This window comes from Copadichromis virginalis, linkage group LG23 (genome assembly GCF_057382275.1).
Source record: "Copadichromis virginalis isolate Kocher_CV1m ecotype Utaka linkage group LG23, C_Virginalis_male_GT1.1, whole genome shotgun sequence".
NCBI lineage: Eukaryota > Metazoa > Chordata > Actinopteri > Cichliformes > Cichlidae > Copadichromis > Copadichromis virginalis.
Genome location: NC_140639.1, coordinates 15,610,475 through 15,628,625, shown reverse-complemented (window position 1 = coordinate 15,628,625; position 18,151 = coordinate 15,610,475). Strand labels below are relative to the sequence as shown.

The window sequence follows — 18,151 nt, the reverse complement described above, 5'->3', positions numbered from 1 at the left end:
ACCAATCCTTTTTATTGTCTCATTCTTCAGCAAGTGTTACTACATCATTTAAAAGCACTTGCACTGAATATTTTTTAGATAAGATCTACAACAATAGAATGAGTCTCGATAGTGTCCTGATTGTGTGTGAGGGTCATATAGGCCCATGTACTACCCCATTCCTCCAATTAAGGCACAACCAATTTGAAAACCCTTTGGCTAGTTTTAAGACTTATAGAAATGGGTAATGTTTCAGTGTTTTGGTGCCTCTAGTATAGACAGCAGAGTCTGAAATCTGTATTGATAGCAATGTTGAATATTATTACAATATTCCTATTACAAAGGAAAAAAACAACTACAGTAAAATAATCACACCGTGACGCCTCTGCCTTTCTAAATGGAGGGACAGTAACTGCGTGTAAAACCTGAAGATAGTCAGATTAACAGTATTTCGTCTCTATCTGCCACTCTGCAATTCATCTCATGTAAACGTGACGCACAGCGTGACGTGAAAAAAGGCACATACCTTTGACGTTGCGTGACGAACTCTGTATTCCCCATCCACACGTAAACGAAAAAAACGAGTTTTAAAAAAATCTCCGTTTTCGGTGATTCGAAACGCCGTTTACGTGTGGACGAAACAGCTGCGTTTTCAAAAATACCCGTGTAGGTGTGGACGTAGCCTAAAAGAGTTAGTAGGTTATTTTCTTACTACCTGTCATTTATTGCAGATTACTTGTATTTGCTTAATTGTTTACTAAATGTTTGAGGTGTGAAAGAAACCGCAATGGAGCAAAATATGGGTGTGTGTGGTTGGAGGATATGTTCGTGCATGTGCGTGCGCGCGTGCGCGCGCGAGAGGGGGACGCGGGCATTTTTCTTGTAAAACAAAGGGGGGCCTAGCAAAAAAAGTTTGGGAACCACTGCTCTAGACAAAGGAGGAGATAGAAGCCACTGACATTAAGACAAGAAAGCTCTTTACCATGCATGGAGGGTGTCACTACCAGTCCAGCACCCTGAGATATACTCTAAGTGGAAGAAATGAGGCCAAAGACTAGTGAGTGTCAGAACCACTATTCAGGATGAAACAACATGTGTTTAGTGAATATCTCAGACAGCAGAAACCCAAGAAAGAAGAGGAGCAAGAAGAGGAATCATAATGGAAGGACAGGTCCTTGTACAGTATGTACCACCGTCAGATAGAGGAAGTGGTGGATATCTAAGAAACCTATCAATGACTGGATGAAGCTGGACTTAAAGACAGCACAGAGGCACTAATCATGGCGGCACAGGAACAAGCTCTAAGCACAAGATCTATAGAGTCTGGGGTCTCCAGGCTGTGCAAAGATGCTCTTACATACAACTGGCTGGCATAGTATACAGGAACATCTGAGCTGAGTATGGCCAGGAAGGCCCGAGGTCGAAATGGGATACGCCTCCTGAAAATGTTTGTGTTTGTGTGTTAATAAAAGTTTTTTGTTGAGACTGCTGGGGCTTCAGTAAATTCGACAGATGACTGGTAAGGTGTCCTTTTGGCAATGATATGTTTGGTAAATGGTGCACAATTTTGAAAATACAATTCTCTTAATGAAAAAAAACTGTTTTTAGCACTGAGGCTCAACTTTTATTAGATACACCAGACAGCAGCATTGCAGTCCATAATGCAGCCAATATTGCAGTCAATAAACTTTGTGGGAAGCTTCAGGGATCATGCACTCAATTACAACTGAACCACTGCGAAGCACCTACAGCAAATGTCTCTGATGCAGCAGAAATATTCATGTCAGTAGTGCCCTGCAGAATTCAATAGGCCCTTCTGCCTCTGAGGAGAGACAGATGAATAATCAGAAAAGGGGGATGGGGGATCAGACACAAGTGAAGCTTCGATGGAAAAAAGAAAAAAGTGAAAAAGCTAAGCAGCCTTTGCTCTGCTTGGCCTTTGAAGTCCTTCCTCTAGCAGACATTGGTATACAGACACACACAAAGGCACACAGGCTCTCTCTCCTCTTCCTCTGTTTTCTCTCAGCTTCTCTCGCTTCTCCCTCTTTCATCTCCTCCACATCCCTTCATCTTTACCCTTTTTTTGCTCCAGGGATCCCCCGTGTCCCCCCACTACTTACCACTCGTTTGCTTTGATATCAGCTCACAGAAAGATCAACAGCATACTTTGGGTCCATTTCTCCAGCTACCACGACTTTAATAACAGCAACAAAGACAAGGCTTTTCAACTGCACTGACTCACATCTATTTGTTATTCATAGCCACTATCATTTCCCCAAAGCACTGAAACATATGCATGTGGAGCTGACTTCATGATTTCTCTAAAACATGAAAAGAGAGCATACGCTGTGTGGGTTTCTCAAAAGTATTGAATACCACTCAGAACTCAAGTTCTGCAAAGAAAAAGTTCACTGTGAACTGTGTGTGCTGCACTCCAACAGTGAGCTCAAGCCAGAATAAAGTAAATAATGTGGTTTACACAATGGATCAAAACAGATCCTACAAAATGTGGTTTTAAACATTGATAAGCATCAAAAGGCAGAATTTTAACCACGGGCACAGTTATATATGCAGTATACTGTGCTCTCTGGCCGTGCAGACAACCGCAGCCTGGTTCTGTCTTAGTAAAGGTTCTGTGAGCCTCCAGGCCAGCCATCACACCAGGCATGAATCATGGAAATGTCAAGTACGAAGTCTGCCACAGAACACAGAAGAGCTTCTGCACTGGGAGGCAACGACCACGGCGAAATAAAGCACAATTCCAGGCATTAAAGTAGTAGTATATTAGTAATTATCTTATAATCATATATAAACAAATTGATCAACAGAATTACAATACAATCAGTGTCACAGGGGCACGCTAAACAGCCAATAAAATGAATGCAATTCTATTTTAGTTTTAGATAAGTGCATTGGAAAGGAAGTCTACCTCTTATCAGGATGTGCAATAGCAAACTGAAAGCAGAAAAAACAGACAGTTATGTTTTGATGGAAAACATAATTGCTAACAGGACTATTATTACCCTCTGACATAGTTTTCTGATACAGGAGGTTCTGAATGCTGTAACCGTATAGAGGTTCCAAGGACGGACAATAGGTAGACATAATGTGAGAATTTGACGCCACAGGTTTGCATCCTGTGTGTGGTGAAGTTAAGGCTAAAAAAGCACTTTGGTCATGGTTAGGGGAAGATTGATTCACTGCAGCATGAAAACAGAAAACATGCTTCCCTGTGTGCTTCAAGTTATTATTCACAGATAACCAAGAAAAATGTTTTCATAAACAGTTTTACAGATACATTCGGTATGAATATTTTCAGATTTTTCTTTTCTGTAAAAATTCAATCACACAATCGTATACAAAAAACTGGGTGTTGCAAATCTAGTGATACACCATATGGGCCAAACGACTGGGTCACCTACACACTACAGCTACATTGGTGATGGAAAACCCATGCCATAAAGCTGCCAGGCGCAGAGTTTGTGTGCTGATATTCATGCTAGAGCAGGTTTGGGGCTCTGGAGTTATTAAGTCAGCAGGACATTGACAACTTTGTTTGCTAGGGGTCTCAGCGCTCAGGAAATATATTATGGGTTTATTGCTAAATTCAGGCCTTTCCATGCATCTTGCTGATGACGAGCTTGTATCCTTGTTAGTTGTGCTTTTATTATGTTAATATTCCTTATATTTTGTATTCGTGGTTGTCTCTCTGTGTACCAGCCTTGGGAAATGTCCAAAGTAAAGTAGTTAGGGGAATACATGGGTGGATATCTGTTTTATCGTGTTTTCAATATCACTCACCACGTGAGGTAGCCATAGTTTTTATTTCATTTTGCTTGACAATAACGAAAAAGTTCTTAAATGTGGAATCTGAATATTGTAAACCCTGAGAGAAATTACATTATCATGCATGTTCAGTAGGATCCAAGGCCTTTGATCGGGAAATGCTTTTTTGAGGACATATACAATACATAGAAAAGACTTCAAAGACAGTTCAGTATTTTATGCCTGTTTCATACTGCAAATCATGGCACTATATTACATTGCTGTCATTGCACAGATATTTGTCAAGCCCATTTTTTGGCTGTTTTTGTCACGGTCTGGCTGGCAGACCGTGGGGAGATGGGGAAATAGGACCCAAACGCCGGACTCTTCAGTGCAACAGTGTTTATTTACAAGGTGGTGAAGTAAACAACAATAAATCCCCAGTTTCCCAGACTCCCGTGTAGTGTCTTCTTCCCAAAAGTCCCCGTGTAGTGCTCTCTGCCCCAGTGTCCCTGCACTCCCCGTGCTCACTGCTCCTTCTCGTCCCACACTCCTCCTGAGGGGAAAACAATAGAGGCAGCCGTTAACACTTATCCCAGCAGGCATACACTCACACTTGACTTGTTTGAAGACTGACGTGTAGTCAAACGCAATAATCCAGCGTCGGTGGAAGCTCCATTGCTCATCTAAATAGCTCCCCCGACGAGCCCAGATGAGGAGCAGGTGTGCGGCCAGGACTTCGGGTGTGGCCAGCCCTCAAGTTAGACCACGCCCCCAGGGCTGAAGGTGCCTGTAACTTGGCCACAGCAGAAAGGCAAAACACACACACACACATACCTGCCTACATACAGATGTGCATAGGGGCAGTGCAGACAACACACCAAATAATAATAATAATAATAACTAGAAAGTGCATTTTCTGAAGAAACTGCAGTGTGAATGCTTGAATCTGAATGTATGCATTGAAATGAAATAATTACTGAATTTAAGTTAAAAATTTTGAATGAGATAAAAAAAAAACCCCGAATTTAACCTGAAAACAAAAGTGCTGAACTGCTAAAAGCTGAAGGTTACACAGAAGAAGAAGTTGGAAAAAAGTTGAAAATGTTTTAATTGTAAATTAGAAAAACCTAAGAAATGAGAAAAGAACATTTAGAGTCAGAAAACATCTGAAAGAATATTAAAAGGTCATATTCTTTGAATCACTGAATGACTAAAATGTGATCCCTCCACTTGGACCCACACAGTTTAAAAAGTTTACATCTCTGAGCTTTGAAAGACAAGATGTTGGAAAAAGAACAACGATGGCGACGTTTTGAGGGTAAAATGATGGCTGTAACACTGTGGACACAGCAGCAGTTGAAAGAGAAGTGTTTAAGATGAATTTTGGCAGAGTGGCAGGCAGAGCTCGTTAAGCAGGCAGGTGTGAGCCTGGTTGCTATAGTGACCGCACCCAATGGCTCCATACACACGGACACAGACATGCACCTCACTTTTGCTGCTTAAAATGAACAGAAAAGTCAGGCCGAAACAAATCGTTCCCAAATGAAAAGTAAAAGTCGTATTGACAAAATTCTTTCACTGTGAGCGACAGCAATGTCTAGTCTACCAAATTCTCAGTTTTCATGTCTGTGGAGTTTATTATATGGACGTGGTGACAGTGGAAAGACACCATGCTCTTCTGATTTTCAAACGAACCTTCTGAGCCATTTTAACATTAGAGTCTATGGAAGAGTTGGAGGGAGGAGGCTGTGCATTGGTGACATTTATGAAAGAACCATAACACCTAGTACAATAGTAAACACATTGGATGAAAGAGGACAGCCATGGCTACGTTTTGAGGGTAAAATCATACCTGTAGAGCAAACGCTGCGGACACAGCAGCAGTTTTAAAAAAGATTTTAAGATTATTTTTTTTGCTCCTCTCACTCTAGCAGTTGAGCTGCCTCACTCTAGCCCCAACATTCCGTCCCATACACACCCATTATAAACTCTGAAACGGGTGAAAAAACATCATGAAACTTAAACTGGAACTGAAGAAAAAGTATAATAGATATTGAAAAGATAAATGCAAGTTGAATAGTTGAATGTCTTGTCTTCGTTTTAAAGTTTGAATGGTGGCTCTATGTCAATGTATGTGGAAGTAGTAAGAGTTTAAAAATGAGTAAGTTGAATGAGGATTTGAAGGGTCTCCCCATTGAAATACATTATAAATTTTTGTTGAATAAAGTTGAATAAAATTAAAAATATAAATGTTAAAAATATGAAAAATGGAAGCAGTGTTGTCCAAAAGAATAGGAATCTAATGGTGTTTGAATGGTTTTTCTAAGTTGAACGGTTTTGAAGGAGTAGGATTACAAAAAACGTACGGAATACAGAATAAAATATAATAATAATAATAAAGATTACAACAACAATACTGTGAATGCTTTTCAAGCATTCACACTAATAACAACAATAACAATAATAGTCACAGTCCCCACTGCCCACGGACCCCGAGTCCCCAGAGCCGGGTCCGTGACAGTTTTACAGAGGGGACCTTCTGATCATTCAGTTTATAGCAAATGGTTTTACAAGGCCTAATTTCCATAAATATGAAAATTAAATAGTCTATAACATGGCTTGTGACAGAAACGGAACAGAAATAGCTTCTTCTTTCTCCTCTTAGTATTATGCATATTACGTCTTACTTCTTCAGATTTCTGCCTAGCACTAAATGGCTTAGTGCAAAACAAAAAAAGCAGCAATAATGACACATATGACAGGTCACTGCAGGTCAGAGGATGACATTAGGACAACTGAGATGTATCTCAGAGCTCTCACACTACACCTGCTTTTCGCTTTGTAAAAACCTGTTGATTAAAGCTGCTATGATTAAACCAGAGGTGATACAACGTCTCCTTGCACTCACTGAGGACTTACAGTTCTAACCTTTATACCATATCACCTTGAGGAAATGGGCCAGATGATTAGGAGGGTGTTCGTGGGCTGCTATTTTTACACCTCAGTCTCCCTTTCTGTCTGTCTTATTATCTCTTTCTCCTTCTTTCTGGAAACAAATTGTTAATAAGCGCTATCCAAGGTGGTATAATGACATTTCAGTTCACTTACTTTAAAATATTCAGAGTTAAAGAGGATTTTACCTAATGTACTGTGCCATCACGGAGCACAGAAAATCGGAGAAAAGCTCGCTGGGTAATATGGAGTCGAACACCACAAGAGCCAAACTTCTTCATGGTGACAACAAATGTTTGAACCATCAAAATTTGATCTGCGACAGATTGCCAGCAACTGCAGCAGGTACGCTTTGCCATATATGAATGCTCCTCCAACAGATGGATGAAAGATGTGCAGTGCACAGCAAATCTGGAACTCTTAATAATTCAGCAACTTCTTGTGTGACATTGACTGCAGTTTAGCTCACTCTGAAACTGAGCCCAGATGGAAAGGCAGACTTGTCTCTTACAGCAAACACTACACTAACAGGAGAAGTCCCCAAAGAGAGCAGAGAAGAAGTGAAATAGGTAAGGACAGACAGACTGCTGCACGAGCCCCCTGAGACCTAGAGAGACTGCTCCTCAGCTGTGCCTGTTCAGCTGCTAACAGCTTGAGCTGCTGTGCCACATGCTGCTGGCGACACTTCCTCCTGTTCACCAGTTTAATTTGTGCTGAAATTAGAGTCCAGCCAAAATCTGCCAGGTTCAAAATGAATGACCGGACCCAAAATAACAGAAGTTATTCCTGCCACATTTAAAAATCTGCAGTTTCCATTATATTAGCACATGTGCAGAGCACACAGATCCTTTTTTTGTTTTAAAAGAAAAAAAAAGCGTGTAACTTCTCTGCACAACAAACTTATTCACTTCATTTATTAACAATATCATCAGTTTTTGTGTATCGATAGGCAACTTTTTCAAACAGCTATACGCAGGTTGAAATATTTAACGCTTAAACAGATTTAAAACAAGCAGTTCTTTGAGTGATAGGTTTTTAGGGAAGGAAAACAGACCCTGGCTGGGTAGCTTTATTTATGCAAAGCTTGACTTGCGTCTGTTAAACCTACCCTAATCTAATTGGCGCATCCCATTTTGTTGCCAAGGAAACCCACTGGTATTATTCCCCTTGAGCATAGAGGTCTACTGGTTTCCCCATAATAGCATTTCATCTCTACAAACTTTGCTGTACGTTTATTTCTGTTGCACTATGTCCCATTTTAATTATTATTGTTCTTTTAGTAGGTTTCTATTTATAATAACAGGGTAATTAAAGTCATGCTATGGGCTCTTTCAGATATGCCACTGCCAATGCCACTGTTAAGTAATTTTTCCAACAAATTTCATATTGCACAGTTAATTTTGATAAATTACTTATAAAATACTTGCATTAAAAATTATGTATACCCAAATATATTAAAGAGGTCTGGTTCAGTGAATTAAAAGTGAAGTCCAGCCTTCCACCCTTTTAAACTGAACTTCAGCTTTAATTTAATTTTAATAGACAAGTGATTTGAAAACCATATATAAATATAAAAATAAAAAATAAAGAACAAAAATACCACTGAGCAGTTGTCAGGAAGGGGGGAATTAGCTATATGGACCAAAAACACATGTGAACCTTGCTGTTAACGTTTTTATTTCTGCTGTAAAGTTTAGCATGTCAAAATTGGAGTCTGGGGGTTGACTCGTTTTCATACATTAAATGGAAACAGGAGGAACTTTAATCTTTTGCACTTTAACTTTAGTTACAAAAACCGAACCCACCCCAAAACTAGAGCAACCTTTATTTAAGGTTCGGTTTTGGGTCCATGTTTCTTGCATACTGTACAGTAATCAACAATTCATGATGTGCGCATGTCTGCAAGGGTCCATATGACAAAAAACGATCAAGGTGCTGCACGTTTTGCGTATGCTGGTGCCAGAACAGTGCACTGGATGCTCATTGCGTGCTTCAAATACATTTGATGTTTTTGTACTGTATTCCACATTAATGGAACTTGTTAAGCACCTGCAAAAGATATTAGTTTAGATTGTTTTTATTTTGTCCGGCCAAAAACAATAAACAAAGCTGCTCGTCTTATTGCTGGCATCAGGTAAGCGTCATGTTTTCCAGAATATCCTAGAATCTACACTATCCTGGATGTGAGAAAGTGTAGAAGACTTCACAGAATAGATGCTTTACTTGAATGTAAAAAATGTTATCTGTTCCAACCTGCAAGGTAAAATGGGGAAAACTCTGTGCTCCTCACAGGTAGGACATTGACAGCATAGCAGACTGTATCACAGACTAGATTGAGGCTGGTCTGCAGTACGGGGGCCCCGCAGGGAATTGTGCTGGCAACGTTCTTGTTCACCCTCTATACTGCAGACTTCTCCATCAACTACTCAGGCTGCCATCTACAAAAGTTCTCTGATGACTCTGCCATAGTCGGCCTCATTACAGGTGAGGATGACTCAGAGTACAGACAGCGGATTCGGGACTTTGTGGACTGGTGCCAACGGTACCTTCTCCAGACCAACACGGGGAAAACCAAGGAGTCGGTGGTGGATTTCCGTAGGCACAGACCCACCACACCTACACCACTGAACATCCAGGGATCTGACATTGGACTGTCACAAGTACCTGGGTGTTCACCTGAACAATAAACTGGACTGGAGTCACAACACTGATGCTCTTTACAGGAAGGGTCAGAGCAGACTGCACCTGCTGAGGAGACTAAGATCTTTTGCAGTGGAGGGGGCGCTTTGACTCTGTGGTGGTGCCAGCCATCTTCTATGGTGATGTCTGTTGAAACAGCAGCTTATCTACAGTTGAGAGGAGGCATTTGGATGAGCTCATTTGGAAAGTCAGCTCTGTCCTAAGATGCCCCCTCAACATAGTGCAGGTGGTAGAAGACAGAAAAACTTTGGCAAAAATTATTATATAAGATAATGTGTTCATGAAAAGATTCATGAGCACATACTCCTGAGTCTGAAGGGTTTGGTATAAATACAGTTAGTCTATTTGTAATTCTAATAATCAGATGAGCAGAGCTGACCCGTAGGAAAACACATGACACACCATGTGTGGGAATCTTTTCAAAAGATGGCTTTCTTTGCCTCTTAGACACTTGCTCACTAATTATGTCACAGACGAACAAAAGCATCACTTGTATAATTTGCCAAGTCTTAGTCACAATGGGTGATGTTGGCTTTCTTTCACTGAAAAAGTGCAATAATAAGCAAAAAGAGAAATAAAACAGCAGCAACAACAAAAGCAACAACAAAAAACTTTAAGCTTTTTAAATATTGTTTCCCATCGTCATAAAAGCAATTAAATTTGATATTATGAAACTGTTGACTGTTACTGGAAAAGGAATGGTCAGTGCAGCTGATCCTTATGATGAGTGGTGGGCAGACAAAATCTCCAGTGGAAAAAATTCTCAAGTTATCTGCATGAAACAGTGACAAAATGTGCATAAATACTGGATTCGTGTTATTTTGGGACTGTTAGCATGGAAGAAGATCCCTATTGTTGTGACTCATGTTGAATAAAGATAGTTACTGCCAGCGTTATTTGCATGGTGAACGCATGTTACCAAAACTCTCAGTTTACTCTCAGTTTCCAACCAATTTACAACCTGTACTTAGTGCAAGATGGTTGTGACATTGATAACATTAATGTTTGAATTTCTAACACTAATGTTTCAATGGCCAAACCAAGCTATATCACTCACCTTAATCATGTCAGAGTGCAAATGGTAAACTGGTACTTGCTACTGGTACAAGTGGCTGTTTGGGTGAAAAAACTGTTTGAGGCTCTGTGTTGTTTTTGAGAAGGATGTGTGTTCTGTCATTCTGCAGCTTTACTGCAGAACTTAAAAGATTTTCCTTCTTTCTCTCCAGCTGCAGACCATTTAGTGGCCTGAAATCATCTGTGCTTAGTGAGAAAATACACCAAAGAGTATGTATTTTGTCAATTTTTAATTCAATGAGTCTCTGATTACATGGACACTTGGATTACTCATGAATAAAGATTCAACCACTCTCTGTGTGACTGCAGCGAGGCTTGACTCCCCAGCGCCTTTTGGCAACAAGAGAAACTTCCACACAACTTGGCACAGCTCCTTCAAGACCTCTGAATACCCCTGGCAGTGCATGAGTCACACACACATGCACACACACTTGATGAGGATAACTTCCACTTCAGCTGGTTAGGTGGACTGCCTGGTCTCTCTTTCTCTCTCACACTCATTTTTCCCCCCATTTCACTCTTTCTTTTTCTCACTGTGTATCTAACGGACATCCCTGGGGCACCAGTAGTTGTTAGTGTCTCGTAGTGGAGGTGGCGGTGGGGGCCGAAGTGCAACACGGTCTCATTACCTCCACATGCTCACCCTGCAGCCCACAATGGGGGTCTGAGATGAGGGGTGGCGGACAGAGCCTGATTCGTTTTGATGTTGCGCACATAACGAGGCTCCCTAGTGTTACTCCCTGTCCCTGAGTGGAGCCCCGAGGAGCCTGACGCGTGGCCCACGCCGTGGCTGCATGAATGCCTTGCTGCAGCATCCCAAGCAAACCTCACAAAGGTCATGGAGTAATGTCTGCTGAATTTCTGTGTCCTCAGGGCTTTTCTCATTAACAACCCGGAGTGGGTGGATCTCCAGCGTCAATCAAGAAACACTCTAAGGATCTCCCAGTAGGATAAAGAGAACAATACCACGCTGTACTCTCTCTGTAACAAAGCAGATATAATACAGTTGGGACTATTCTGCAACCAAACCTCAGGAAGGCATCTTACCCTTCTATCCCCTAACTCTCATTCTCATACACTTCCTCCCAGCCCATTTCCCGACCACATGCATCGCACCGTCACACATATCCTGCACTTAATCGCCTCAGCTTGGCCTCCAGACTGACAGTTAAGCTTGATAAGGTATCTGGTTTTCCATTATTGTGTCTAGGATGATGACTGAGAGCATGTACACATGTACGGCTAACACCGAGCTGTGTCTGCCTCACTGATGCTTCTAACTGGTAGAGCCTAATACCACCTGATTGCCAGCGCTCAGAGAGGCTTTACTCCCAGTCTGCCACCCTCTCCACTGCCTCCTCTCCCAGCTCTGTTGTTTGGTCTCTGGAATAATCTAATAGGCACATCACGCCTGAGATACTTCGGCCTAATATTTTCTCTCAGAGTCAGCTCGGATGCGGCTGGGAGTGAATGCCAGCTGACTGTCTGTTGAAGTATTCAGTCATGACAGAGTGCTGGAAAATTTAGATGTATTTTTTATACATTTCAATTATAGCTTAAAAAGGTATCTGCATGAAAAATACACTTCCTGTGACCCCATATCTGCACTGCACTGCACACAAGCTGATATTAACATCACTACTAATGTTACTGTTAAGGCAAGTTCTAATAAAATAGTAAGAAGTAATAAACAAAGGGTTAGGTCATCGAAATAATGAATGTATTCTAGATGTAGGATAGAGTCTATATAGAGTTAGGGAAATAATTATTTGATCCCCTGCTGAATTTATAAGTTTGCTTTACTTATTTCATTGAGTGAAATAAGTATATAGCCAGAATCATTACAGACACTGCTGACCTCAGCGTATGTGTATAAAAGACATAACAAGGATGTCAGGGATAAGGTTGTGGAAATGCACACGTCCAGAATGGAATGCAAGACCATCAACAAGAAGCCTGTTGAGGTGATAACTGTTGGTGCGATTTTTTGGCAGCGGAAGAGACATATGGGGTGTGGATGATCATGAAAAAGGTCAGCTCAAAACCACATAGAAGTAGTCTGCTAATTATATAAAGGCAATTGGGGACCACAGTCATCAAGAACACCATTGGTAACACTCTTTTTTGTAATGGACTGAAATCTTACAGCACTGGCAAGGCTCCTCAAGAAGGCACATGTGCAGTACAGACCAGTCTTACGTTTGCCAGTGAACATCTAAATGATCCAGAGAAAGCGTGGGGGAAAGTGCTGTGGTCAGATGAAACCAAAATCTAACTTTTTGGCATCAAGTCAACGTGCTACATTTAGAGGAATAGAAATGCTGAGTATTGCTCAAAGAACACCACCCCCACAGTCCAGCACAGAGGTGGAAATATTATGCTTTGGGTTTGTTTTTCTGCTGAGAATATGGGATGATATTTTGTCTATCGAGTGTCTATCGAGACTGAGGTTTTGGAACAAGCCATTTGAGGACCTAGTTTTAGTTTTCTTGAAGGACAGATGGATAATTTTTTTAAAAATTATCTGGAAGGCAGAGAAGTAGCGAACATACAAATGCTTTATTATTGTATTTAACTATCTGTATTTCACTTGGGTATTTATTTTTCTGGCAACTTTTTACTTTTATTCCCTACATTTTTACACAAATATCTGTAATTTCTTACATTTTCAAAACAGACCCTTTACTTTAGGTTCAGCTGTGTCATTTATAGCATTTATAGTTAAGGGTTAAAATGGGTCAGAACAAACGGTGTCTGTAAGTTGTGTCACTTTAGAATCTACTTATTGCTGCTGAATAAAGGGAGTAACATTTTTTAAGTGGCAGGTATTTTTAAATGCAGCTTTTCTATTAGCTCAACAAACATCAGCAAACACACAAATTGTTCGTGTGTAGTTTGTCGCATAGTGGGCTGCTAGCTAAAGGTCCCACTTCTTTATTCCCTAAGAGAGAAAAGAGTGTGAAATAAGTTCAATCAGAGATGGAGAAAGATGTAAGAAGACAAACAGGACAGGACAAGAAGAACAGAAGTTATATTTAAAGGTAAAGACTGCTCAGTGACACTTGCTAAACTGCAGATTTAAACATTAAATGCAGTTTTAATCACATTTTGGATCTGTATGTGATGTATTATGATAAATTATTTATTTCCATATTGTAAAATGTCAAAGCAGCTAAGTATACAAATTTTGTGTTATTCAAATGTTGCATCATAGCAGGATAAAAAGGTTAGCTTGTACTGTGGTGAATTTACAGTAAATCACTATGTTCGGCTGGTGCACGGTGGCTGTGGTACTCATGGTCAGTATTAGGTTATCGATTTGCATTTACACCGATGACACTAAAATAATTCACTTAATTCCACCTAGACAATATACAGTATACTGTCAGTGTAGGATCAGCCAACAGAGCTCGTGAAACATCTCGTATCTTGTTGAATTTAGTTGTCTAAGGAAAGTAAGTAAAGTTTACTTATTAAGTTCTTGTCACCGATAAACAATCACAAAGTGCTGTATGTAAAAAAGAGTGAAATAAATAAGAACATTAATTGCCATAATAGTCAATAAAAAATACAATAATACACGAAAAACCCCTTTTAAAATAAATTTAAAATTATGAAAAATATCTCAACAGAAAACCTTTTTAGACAACGTTTTTAAATGCTGAGACATAGCAGGTTTTCCTATCGGTATGTTAAAATGAGAATCTTAAAGCTTCCATTAGAAATTATTGTGATTCTTTTTCCCATGCTTTGCTACTTGTGGAGGCAAAGTCAACCTCTACATAAGAAGTAGAGAGAAGTAGAGAGCAAATAGTATTATTTTTAACACAGGCATCTGTACTTCTATTTAAGTAAAGAATGTCTGTATTTGCCACAACTAGAACACCACTATTGATGTGAACTGAGTTAGGTTGGCAGTATATTCTAAGCAAATTACTATAAATTTAGCTTAAAATAAGCCATTATTAATGATTTTTAAAATTTGGATTTACTAGTAGATGCAGATTTATTCCACAGATTACATAAAGATGTCTAAAAACACGTATTATTTAGTAAAAAAATACTAAATAATACAAGCACTCAGCAGAGCCATAATAATAGACCTAATAATAGCATGTGATAGATACGAAATACCTGAAATAATAAAGTAGGAAGTATATATAGCAGCTTACAAACTGTTAGATAAACAACATTGAAATCAAAAATGCACATATATTTGAAACGAAGAAGTGATATTTCATTTTATCACGTGAAATAGGCAATGTTTTACTTACTATGTTTCAGTCAGGACCACTACAGCTCAAAAACTTAACTGAATTGAATTTTCTTGTGCACTAAGAGCAGCAGCAAGACCCAGCAAAGACTAGATTACATTAGATATACCATTAGAGGAGGAGCTTGAGATGGGTTGCAAAGGGAATGACTCAAAAGTCAGCTGTTTGATTTCTTCAGGTCTTTCTGAACTAATGTTGTGCTCAATGTCTTTCATATTTAAGTCAGTCTAATCTTGGAAGTTAAACCACTTGAATGTCAACACTGTAGTATTCCACCAGCTCCACCAGAGACAACTCTCTCTAACATGGAATAGATTATATGTGAAAATAACAATATTTTAAAAAAGGCTAATAGCAAACAAACAGCAAATAAAACAAGGCTGATAATGAAGATATCACTCCTTTTTCATCAGGAGTAAAAGATTAAAGAGCATTACTGTTACTGCCTCATCAAGAGCTGAGGAGAAGAAAATAATCTAATTTTAACCGGCTATCAATTTCAGTTTGCAGAGACTGCAGGAGCAAAATCAACAAGAAAGGGTTACAAAGAAGCCTGTCTAATTTCTCTGTTTTTCACCTTTACTTTCTTTCTCCTGGAAACCCTGTAATGTATGTGCCTCCAATATACTGACTTCAGCAGAACCGTGATTGGCTCCTTTGTGCCTGTCCTATCAGATGGGAGTTTAAAAAGAGAGGTCTCCCTCAGCCTTCAGACATCTATTCAGTCCTGCTCCTCTCCCCTCTGCTGTGCCAGGCCAACAGAATGAGAAGCTGCAGACAGACAGACGGACAGCAGCAGGCAGGTGGAGATGGGATGAAGCACACTCGAGAGTTTCTTGTTGATCACTATCTGACACACAGGCAGGGGAAGGCAATCAGCACAGCAACCAATTCTTACTTTTCTCCTGCAGCAGCGTTTTATCACAGCAAATTTTATCTGCACCTGATGCTTAGATACTCAAGGAGCTGAGGACATGGAAAGAGATTACCCAAAATATACAGCCTGGATGAGACTAGATACCAGCTGCTCACAATGCTCCATACATATGCTCAAAATGTATTTGTTTGTGGAACAGGAAATTTATTTTGTGCCTTCACCTAATTTTTTACCAAGACTTTCCTAGAAAACCTTTTGAACATGTGGTAAATTTGTGATGAATATGCAAAATGAATGTGCATATGCAAAAAAACAAAAACAAAAAGAGAACAAAAGAAAGAAATGTATGTCCATGACCATTTCACAACTGTGAGGGTTTCTATACATGCACTGTTTAGAAAAAAAAAAACTTTTCCCCATTGGCCGCCATTCTAAAAGACATCGCTAAAACAGCTGCCTTCCAACAGCAAACAAAGTCTAGAAAAATAGGTTTTAAGTAATGATTCTCCAGAAGGGTTCATAGAGTGCAAAAGGCAGAAGCAAAGCTTGCTCATATGACAGCTGTGAGTCCGGGTTCAAATGATGTAAATCAGTAAATCAGTGTAACATAAACAAGCTAATGCTGACTAACATTTTTGCAACCATGTGCGATGAACTTGTGAACTTATTGCCTTTGAAATGGTTGCATCCAAGCCAGGGACCATGTAAAACACCATTTACGATCTTCAGAGCAAATCTGGTGTAGCAAAACAATAACACAACCATAAGTCTGGTATCAGTTTGCTGTTGAACAGGATCAGGCTGGTAATTACATGCGGTCTGTTTGTGGTATTGCGGCGATTAAGTGTGATAAATCTATATTTATTTGGCAAACCTGCTGCGAACTACATACACAGAAATTCACATTAACTATTTGTGTTAATGTTCAAGCTGGAACATTATAGTTGGAATGAGAATTGATGTATTTGCTGCATTATAGCAACTCAAATGCGACATTACATAAATGCTAAGCAAGTTTTATATATAAGAATTATCCAGAAAAACTCATTTGCAGACAAACTGGTGAAGGTTTGTGAATAATTGCTGTTTAATTTATAAAAGCAGAAATAATTAGCCAAGCTTTCTACTTTGTGTGAGTAGATGCTTAACCTTGTTGGGTTTAATTTTGCAAAGGAATGCTTAACTTAAATTTCACTATGTTTTAACAAGCTCAGATAAAACTGAATGCCAGTGGCAAGCGTCTTTTTTCAAAGTCTGTAGGCTAATAGGCTATTCAATGGAACACAGAGGTACTTGACAAAGAGTCCCACTACAAACATCAGCTGTCAGATGTCACTTAGTCACTATTATGGTAGATATCATAGCCATAAATATGTCCACAAACTATTGGCTATTTTTTAAAAGCACGGAAATATATGCAAAGGATTAAGTAATAGTTTTGTTTAGGGATAAAGAATTCAATTATTTAAAATGCAAATATGCATCAAAAAATTATAACTGTTTGCTCATCTTTAGTGCAAATACTTTACTTTTGCTTGTTTGCAGGATAAAACAGTTTTTGTCTATGCATTTGCATGACCATGCCTGCTTTTTAAGGCATTTCTGCAGCAGCCTTTAACTGGCTTGCAATGTGCTCTGGGAGTACTGGTCTGTTTTCTCTTAGTCCAAAGCAGGAGATGGGGATCAGAGGGTGAAAAGTCAGAGGGAGGACAGCTTGACAGATAGAGCCGGGGTGGTGGAAGGGTCAGCGCTGGGAGGGCCATTTCCTCGCTGATTTTTATCTGTCTATTAACACAATACACCACCTGGCAGCTATAAACACACATGAATAAGAACACGGTGAATGCATGCATGTTCAAGGAACAAACTTGCAAGAGAAAGAGACTGCCTGATTGTGGATCATTTAAAAACTCACAAACAGCCATGCTTGCAAAATAATATAATTCAGTATGTTCTTTTTAAAGCACCATTCCAGGAACAGAGTCCCACATTAATCAAAATAACTTTGATGACAAACTTTAAAGGTAACGCTTTGTCCCAAGGAACCGTCTCTTTGATTGCATTTTCCTTTTATTCTTCAGTTTAATCAGAGGAGCCTTTTCAATAGAGAATTCAATTACTCCATACACCTGAACACACAATACTCTGGACCTCATTCAGAGTGGGTCATTGTTGGTCTAAGCATCAGCGTCTCTAATAGGAAATATTGATTCAAACTTCCTCGCCTTCTTTCAGTTCAGGCGCCAGCATGTGTTCTGGTCTGCAGCTGAACAGATCGGAGTCAAAAGTGAACGGGTGTTTATTTCATTTGGGCGTATTTCCCTGCGGACAGCCAACGCCTCTTTGCAGTTTATTGCTTGGATTATCATCCTGAAAAAGCAATTAGTATGAAATGATCCCTTCAATTCATTACTATTGGGAGAGAGGGATGAGGATTCAGGGCAGAACACGCTAACCTTTCTATGTGGTTTGAATACCATTTGTAATGAAACCTGAAGCACTGAGAGCTGCTTAATGTTACACACTT

General features: G+C 39.6%; 1 long non-coding RNA gene across 1 annotated transcript; it reads right to left on the bottom strand.

Annotated features, from left to right (window-relative positions):
- Window positions 1-4,131: 4,131 nt before the first annotated feature.
- Window positions 4,132-4,421, bottom strand: LOC146680515 (uncharacterized). Its single transcript, XR_014918270.1, has 2 exons — window positions 4,382-4,421; window positions 4,132-4,300 (listed from the first exon to the last, which is right to left on the bottom strand). It is a non-coding gene; the product is annotated as an uncharacterized LOC146680515 (long non-coding RNA).
- Between the last annotated feature and the right edge of the window lie 13,730 nt (window positions 4,422-18,151).